General features: G+C 30.8%; 2 non-coding genes across 2 annotated transcripts; both read right to left on the reverse strand.

Annotated features, from left to right (window-relative positions):
- Positions 1-4,735: 4,735 nt before the first annotated feature.
- LOC112731779 (small nucleolar RNA snoR122) lies at positions 4,736-4,815 on the reverse strand. Its single transcript, XR_003167539.1, has one exon. It is a non-coding gene; the product is annotated as a small nucleolar RNA snoR122 (small nucleolar RNA).
- Positions 4,816-5,162: 347 nt separating this feature from the next.
- On the reverse strand, positions 5,163-5,249 carry LOC112731766 (small nucleolar RNA R44/J54/Z268 family). Its single transcript, XR_003167528.1, has one exon. It is a non-coding gene; the product is annotated as a small nucleolar RNA R44/J54/Z268 family (small nucleolar RNA).
- Between the last annotated feature and the right edge of the window lie 3,564 nt (positions 5,250-8,813).

The following is an 8,813-nucleotide window of genomic DNA, read 5'->3' on the forward strand; positions in this document are numbered from 1 at the left end:
AAGTTGAAGTTGGAAAGTTGCAACTCTGAAGCTGATACGAGATTAGTTTGTGAAAGTTAATCACATTGTTTTAACCCGAACCTGTTTTGTAACCCTTCGCTGCCTTGCCTTGTCATCACATGCTTGAGCCATGATATATTTTGTGTCAAGCTTGCCTCGTAACTTCTGCTTTGTGCACTTCTACCCTTATACCTTTGTACCATCTGAAAATACAAGTAATTGTAACTGTATATATGCATATATGCTAAGATCCTTTTTTGCCTCTTCCTTGATCATGTTTAAAAAGTATAGTTAATATAAGCCTCTCTTGTTTCGTATCAATTTTCGAGCACGAAAATTTTTATAAGTGGAGTGAGATGTAAGACCTCAAGTTTTTAGAAAATAAATAATGAATTATTTATGTTTATATATATGGTTTTATTTTAGAAAGTTGCTTTTACTAAAAAGGAAACAAACCAAAGTTATGAGATTTCGAGTCTTAAATTAATTTGGATTTATACAAATTTCAATTTCAATTAGATATTTTTAATTAATTGAAATTAGTGATTTGGGTTTTTGATTAAATATGATTTTAAATTAAAACTCTATTCAAATCCTAAATCCCTAATTTTAAATCCTAATTTCACTAACCCTAATCCCTTCTACCCAACCCACACACACACGTAACCCTCTTCCTCCACACTCGTGCATCCCTCAATGTGACAAGTTCACTCACTCTCACCGCCTCTTACCTCAACCATCACCCCCTTTCACTCCTAAGTCCTAACACACACACGGTTGGAACCTGGAAAAGAAAAGAAAAAAAAGAAAGGGAAGAGAGACTGGGATCCGAGAGAAGAGAGGCTTGTTCGTCGGGCCCTGTTACGCCATCACCACCATCTGTCACGCCGCCACCCCCGCCATGTCGCAATCGAGGAGCAGAGCCGTGAGGAGAGAGAGTTCACGAGCGAGAGAGAGAGAGAGCGACGTGGAGGATGAGAGTCGCAAGCTTGGGACCGCCGCCTCCTCACGCCAGTCACCACCGCTATCGGTGAAGAGGTCCGTCACCGCCATCCGCGCCTCTGTCGCCGTCAGAACCACACACCACTACTAGAAGGACCTTCATCGTTGCTCTTTATTGACATGAACGAGAGAGAAGGACGCAGAAGGAGGAGTCATTGCTACGAGCTCACTACTATCAAGAAGAAGTTGCCGTCACGTCGTGCCTACCGCCGTCATCGAAGACTCATTGTAGTTGATTAAGGGTTTCACAGTGGAGCTCAAGGATAACGTCGTAGAATTTGAGTGGAGCCGTCTTCCTACTGCTGAGATCATGCTTCATGTTCTGCCCTGTTCAGCTCAGATCCATTCTCTATTCTACCCCGCTCCTGCTCCATTAGGATTTGCTGATCTTCATGGTGAGACTGAATTTGTTTTGCCTTTTTTACCGTGATAATTTGTTTTATTTTCACATAATATCCATTTCATGTTAATTTTTATTTAGGTTAGAATAATCTATTGTTCGGTGTTGATGTTGTTGCTATTGCTACTGCTGGATTCTAATGCCATTGTCATTGTTGCTGTTAATTCGGAATAAGTGGGGTTTGTCGTGTTTGATTCTTGAGTTTGGTTAATTGAGGTAGGGGATGTATTTCAAAATTAACTTTTTTAATTTATGAATGCCAATAAGGTTTAGTAGGTAACTGCAAATAATTTATAAACATTTTGTGTGATTAATTGATAGAGATAAGCTTGGATTGAGGTTGTGAAATTTTGATTAGTGTGGTATTAAGAATGATTTTGATTTGAGGCTGTGATTCATGAATAATGATTTAATTATTTGAAAGTAATTAATTACTCAAATTCCTGGTTACGCTGATTTCTTGATTTAGTTGTGAAATTGAGATTTGTTTGATGATGATGGATATTGTTGCAAGTTTGTTTTAGAATTATTGGTTGCTGGATATGTTAATTAACTGAATAATATTGTGTTGAGTGTTAAACTGATTTAGGCTTGTGCTCAGTTTGAAATTATTGTGATGGTGGTTTGATTGTGACTGTTTCCTAACTATTGAGAATGAGTGCTTATAAATTTTGGTTATATTATCAATAACTTTGGTCACTAAACTGAATGGGTTGAGAACCTTGCTGTTTTGGTTGTTGTGGAGAAAAAGATAAGTGAGTTGTGGAGATTAAGGTTTGATGAACCAAAAACAGATTGAGCCTAGATTTCTAAACTGATTTCTTAAAATTGATTCCTTAACTGAAGCAATAATTTTGAGGGTTTATAAATAATTTTAGAATTACCAAAAAATTATACGGCTATAAAATATGTTGATTATTGAGAATTTTGCTGATTTGATAATTGTTGAGAAAAGGGCTGGAGAATTGTTGAGAAAGGGGGAACCCGTAAGGGTGGCTAAGTCCGAGTTTCAGGCGATGTGCTGTTGAAATTTTATAAAATTTGAGACTTTGTTTGAAATGCTATTTTTAAAATATTTGGTTTTGAAAAATAAAATTATTTGAGATTTATTTAGCTAAGAAAAGATTTATTCTATTTTGAATTCGATTTATTAAGAAAAGTATAAAGTTTTAAATCTAATCTTTTGAGATTTTGTTTTAAGTTATATTTTGAGTTCGGTTTGATGAGAAAGAAAAGAGGAACGAAAAGTAAAGAAAAGAGAGATAATTAAAGGAATCTCTACCACAGTAGAGTAGAGAGCAAAGATTGAAAACAAATTGAATGATGTTTGGACCTTAGTGCCAATTGTCTAGTGGGGACGGCGATACGTAACGCTCACTTGACAATATAAGGATGACTCAGTGAGGACGGCGATGCGTAACGCTCACTGGAGATCGAAAGGGAATTTCTCCCAAGAGGACGACGATATGTAACGCTCATGGAGGAGATGATGGCTGAGATAAGGATGACGGTACAAACGCTTATCTCAGGACCAGTGTCGGAAATCGGGCAGCAAACCGACACATGAGCTCATGTCCTGTATAGGACTAGACATGCATAATCCTTATTTGTACATTTTCATTTCATTGTGTTTGCTTATCTTATTTCTCTGTGATTGTGCTATTTCTTGTTTGCGTGTTGATCTGTTTCTTGTGCTATTGTTTCTCTATGATTGGAAATTGAGGTTGTGATTGAGATTTGCTTTAAGTTAAAAAATTTAAAGAAGGTAATTAATTATATAAAGTAAATAGTTTTAATTTTTTAGAAAGTTAATTATTCGCATTATGTTCATTACTTTTAGGGTGTGTGTGGTTCAAAGATTAAATTTTATTACTAGGAATGTCATTCTTAGGAATATAATGCCTAGGAATAAGATTACTTGGAATATAGGATACCTATGTTTGGTTATAAATTTTAATGTCTTGGAATGTTATGTAATAATCCTAGGAATGACTAAATTTTTGTTTGGTTGAGTTTAAATTTTTTGGTCATATTATGTAATATGTCAAAATTACCCTTACTCATTCAAATTAAAATATTAATGACTAAAATTAAATATAAAGCTAATTAAATATTATTATTTTTTACATTATTTTTTTAATTTAAAAATATCTCTAATAATAAATTTACTAAAATATCGCTAATAATAAATATGTTTAGCTAAAATTATTATTAATTCTATTTTTTTTACATTTACTAAAATACCCCTAATATCAAATATCTTTAGTTAAATTGTTTATTGGTTCTAATTTTTTTAAATTTACTAAAATATCCTTAATATCAAATATGTTCAAATAAAATTATTATTGATTCTATTTTTTAAAATTTACTTAAATAACCCCAATATCAAATATGTTTAACTAAAATTATTATTGATTCTAAATTTTTTTAAAATTTACTTAAATACCCCAATATCAAATATGTTTAACTAAAATTATTATTGATTCTAATTTTTTTTAAATTTACTAAAATACCCCCAATATCAAATATCTTTAGTTAAATTATTATTGATTCTAAATTTCACTTAATAACAATATGTTTAATTAAAATTATTATTTTTTTACATTTTGAATTTACAAAAATACTTCTAATAAAAAATTTACTAAAATACCATTAATAAAAATATGTTTAATTAAAATTATTATCGATGCTAATCTTTTTAAATTTACTAAAATACCCCTAATAACAAATATCTTTAATTAAAATTAATATTATCACAATTAATTTACTAAAAAAGCATTACTATTATGCAAATGAAAGTTACAAAGAAGTCTCAAAAGTAAAAAATTACTAGCACTAATAAGCATACATGCACAACTCTTATACAAGAAGACAAACACATCAACAAAATAAAATCAATATTACAACCTCACACATAGAAAAATTATTTCAATTATTGAGCGTGATGTCTTCTCCTCCATTGGTTTCACATTTCTTGTGCAAGTTAATCTCTCCATCTACCCCAACATAGATTGGTTTATTTCATAAGATTCTTTTGGAGCCCAACTGTGGTCAGACTTCAACAAAAGCAATCTTCAAATCTCCGTTCTTAGTTACAATCATCAGGCTTGTATCACATTGAATAGCAGCTCCATCCATGGTTCTTTTGCTAATCATCCTTGGCACCAAAATGCTCAGAAGAAACCAGACACCAAAATGATCTCCAACATGGTTAGAGAAAACAACAATGACTTCACCAAGGAAGAAGAAATCAGAGGAATGTAAGCAGGAGTGAGCTAACAACACGTGCAAATAACAAAGACCAGTAAAAAGATTTAACTATACGAGATGGATGGCCTCAGAGGTAGTGACAATTTAAGATTTCATCAGATACATATATCTGATAATACGTGCAATAGAATACATCATTGGCCAAACCACTAGTAAGGTGTCTGCATTAAGCAAAGGCCAAGTATAATTTGAAAATTGATTTAAAAGTTAAAATGATGGGTTCTTCAATAGAGAAAAAACAATAACATACATATGTTGAAAAACAAAATAGATTTTAACATCAGGTTCATTGACAAATGAAAAATCAGCAAAAAATTAACACATTAGGGAACAAAATAAATAAACACACATTGCCATAACCATATCCATAAGAAAATGAGTGATACAATGATAGCTACAAAGGATGCAATATAAAATCAAAATGCTTAATCCCTAAATGAAATAAATGGCTAATACGAAAAATATAATAACAGATTGTAGATTTTATATGAACGCATCAGAGAGATTCCCATTTTAGACTAAGTCATCACTCTCCTTCGAGTGCTGATGTCCCTGTCTATTTGTCATCATTTGCGAATAGAAAGAAATACTACATTTGCAAGCTTAAACATGGATTTTTCACACACAATACCTCAAAGAAATAATTATAATTCAAGCAGAGAAATAATAAATGGAAAAAAAAAGAAAAAACTTGAACTTCAATTCTTCACACAAGTAGAATGCCAGTTTCAATTTTTAAAAATCCAATAACGCAGAATATGCATTGCTAAATAGATTAAAAAAAATAGAGCTTCCTATTCCGAAGGTGTGAAAAAAAGGGGGAAAAACAAAATAGTGAAAGAAAAGTGGGTGCCTCAGATCAAAATTTATATCATGGAATTAAATCTCGAAGTATATTAGGAATAATGTATTGTGGTTCAGATCTGAACACTTACGAATCAGTGAAGCAGAAACACTGGTGTAGATTCACTGTATTTTTCTCTAACCAACCCAATCTCGTTTCTCTGAACAAATGACAGAGTTCAAAAAATGACCAACCACTCAAATTCAGAAGCCCTTTTAACAGTGACAATCAAGAACTAAAACCAAAGCAAATGAATTACCAAAAGCAAAGTAAGAAAAACAAACATTACTTGAAAATGCACACACACAAACACAGAGAGACAGAGACACATTATTACCAAATGGAGACATTTCAATGACACAAGCATTGACCTATGAAGTGAGAAATCATGGGAGACACCCATTTCAGAAAAACAGAAACTTCAAACAAACATTGCACTATCATACGAGACTGTAACAAATATCACCAGAACATACAAGTATACCAGAACATGCACACCAAAATACATTTTAAAACTGGAAAACTAGATCCCACAGATCCTGTAGCTGAAAATTAAATTGTCACCAAAACAACTTTATATTGTTACTAGTATGTAAAATTCATCAAGACAACAGGATAAAGAAGCAGAGCAATAGTAATGCAAGCTTAGTAGTGCATTGTAGCATGGCTCATGAAGTACACAGCACGGAAACCCAAATTAAGACAAGATTAAGCATGTATGTAAAAATATGTTTTTGTCAGATTCAAGCCAAATTAAACATGTAAAAATATGTCAAAAGCTTAAACTCTTTATTGAGGCAAATCATCAAACATGTTGTTTGCATGCAACATAATCACAAAGAGCGTATACGAAATCAAGCAAAATAAAAAATAGCTAATCAAATTAGCAGTCTATTGCAGGAAATTAGTGTAATATGATGTAGAAAGCATAAAAAGAACCTAAACCTTAATGAGAGATTCAAAGAGAATTCGCAGAGATAAGCAATGCAAACATGAACTTGAAGAAGAGAAGGAAACCAGTCTTCCGTTTAGGGTAACGGTGGCGCTGGTGTAGCTCTGATGGCGGTGGCATTGGTGAAGCCTCCACTGATTTGGGAAAAAACTCAAACTTTAATATAAGATTCAAAAAAAAAAATTCACAGAGAAAAGCAGTGCGAACATGAATCGGAGAAGAGAAGGAGACGAATCTTCTGATTAGAGTAACGGCGGTGCCGGTGCCGGCTCCAGTGCTGGTGGCATTGGTAAAGCTCACAGATTTGGGGGAAAAAACTGCTCTGCTAGGGTTTAGTTCTCCAGAGAAAAATGAAGAAGAAGTGAAATATAGTATTAAATAATAGGGGTAATTTAGTCTTTTTGTTTCATTATTTACATTCCATTCCCATTGGAATGAAAGATAACCAGGGGGAAATGGGAATTGAATGAGTGGTAATTCAATTCCAAGGAATAAAAGTTACCTTGGAATGTTTTTTTCAACTTTGAACCACACATAGGAATTTCATATTCCCATCTTAAATTTCCTGGGAATGTTCCATAATTCCCCCAACCACACACACCCTTACGGCATTCCCATTCCCATTGAGAATGTGTGGTTTGTTCTCACCCCAAAATCTTCCACCCTTTCAGTGCCACAGGTTCGAAGACTCAGTTTGAAGCTGCGGGCGATTATTAGTCTTATTTGAGTTAAGTTTATGTGTTGAGTTGCTTCCATAGAATTCCCTCGCCTTTGTTATTTAAGATTTTATTTTATACAGGGGGATAGAAATTGTATCTGAGTTTTATTTGAATCCTTTTGTATAATATTTATTATTATTAATAATTATGTGAATATTATTACTTGGTGGTCTTGGATATATGATTTTGATTAGTAGCAAACAAAATTTTTCATCATTTTCTATAAAACTGAAACACGATACGGAACTAAAGGCTCAATATTAAGTAGTAAATAAGGAAAACAGGTTAGTAACTCCTACTTTTGGTACGATCATGACGTGCTAAAAGTTATGATGCTACATAGTACATCATTGCTTTTCATATTTGATTACCACTATATAAGTTTCATATTTATTTTATTGTGCACATTAATTAATTTGTACTTTATTATTTTATTTTTCATGTTTTAAAATAATGTGATTATACTATAATAAGGATGACATTAGTTTTCATAATCTATTATGAATCTTATTCTATTTTGTTTGTCATATAAATACTATTTATAAAAAATAGTTATTTGTGCCATATGTTAATCATCACTTAATATTACTTAAATTTAATAAGTTGATAGTAGTGATTCCTTGTGATTAGTTTTAAAAATTCAATTTTTTTCATTTTTTTTTTGGTACAATTTTGAACAAACTCAATTTTGTTATTAAATAGTTTTTGTGGGTCATAATATTTTTAACTTTTTCTGTTATTGTAATTTTTTTTCTACAATAAGTACTTCTAAATTATCAAATGCTTAAAGATTCATATTTTTGTATTTTTTTGGAAAGGTGAAAATTAAAGTTAAATGATATTAGTTAGTTTTTTAACAAAATTATATACTTACTTTTTGTTACTTATTTTATTTTCTTTTGATGGTCTAAATTAGTCTATATATTATCAAATTATTTCTATTATTTATGCAACATTTTCTTCTTCTAGTAATTATTTTACTTTCTGTTTATTATATTTTAATATGTTTATTTTAGTTACATTCAATAAATTGACCAAATTTAAACCTATTTTTTCGAACCACTTTTTGATCATATAATTGAAATTATTTAAATTGAGATGTTTAGAGCCTAAAGTTTTTAAAGTAAAAAAAAATACAATAAAACAAATTAGAAAAACTAATAAAATAAAATGATTTTATTTTATTGGATCCTCAAATTAGTTAAAAAATCAATTTAACAAAAATTCTTTTCTTGCCACATCTTTAATATATATATTAATCTAATAATCAGTAAAAAATAATATTATCCAAGGTAAAACAGATTAAAAAAGAAAAAAGAAGTTAATAAAATGTGCGTGAGATATTTTACTCTATCATTAGTAGGTGTAGACTTTTTTGAGTCCTTTATAAGCCAATCAAATAATTTGTGCCATATGTTAAATGAACAATGATAAATCAATTAATTTTTTTGAAATATAATTAATTTATTTAATTTAATTATAAACAAATTTTCATGTATTTAGATGTCACATATAATACTCAACATAATTAATAGTTTAGAAAATTAATCTATTAATTTTTTAACAAATTATTTATAAGTGTAGACTGCATCATTCATATGCCAATCAAATAACCAGTATCATATG

Source organism: Arachis hypogaea, chromosome 12 (assembly GCF_003086295.3).
Source record: "Arachis hypogaea cultivar Tifrunner chromosome 12, arahy.Tifrunner.gnm2.J5K5, whole genome shotgun sequence".
NCBI lineage: Eukaryota > Viridiplantae > Streptophyta > Magnoliopsida > Fabales > Fabaceae > Arachis > Arachis hypogaea.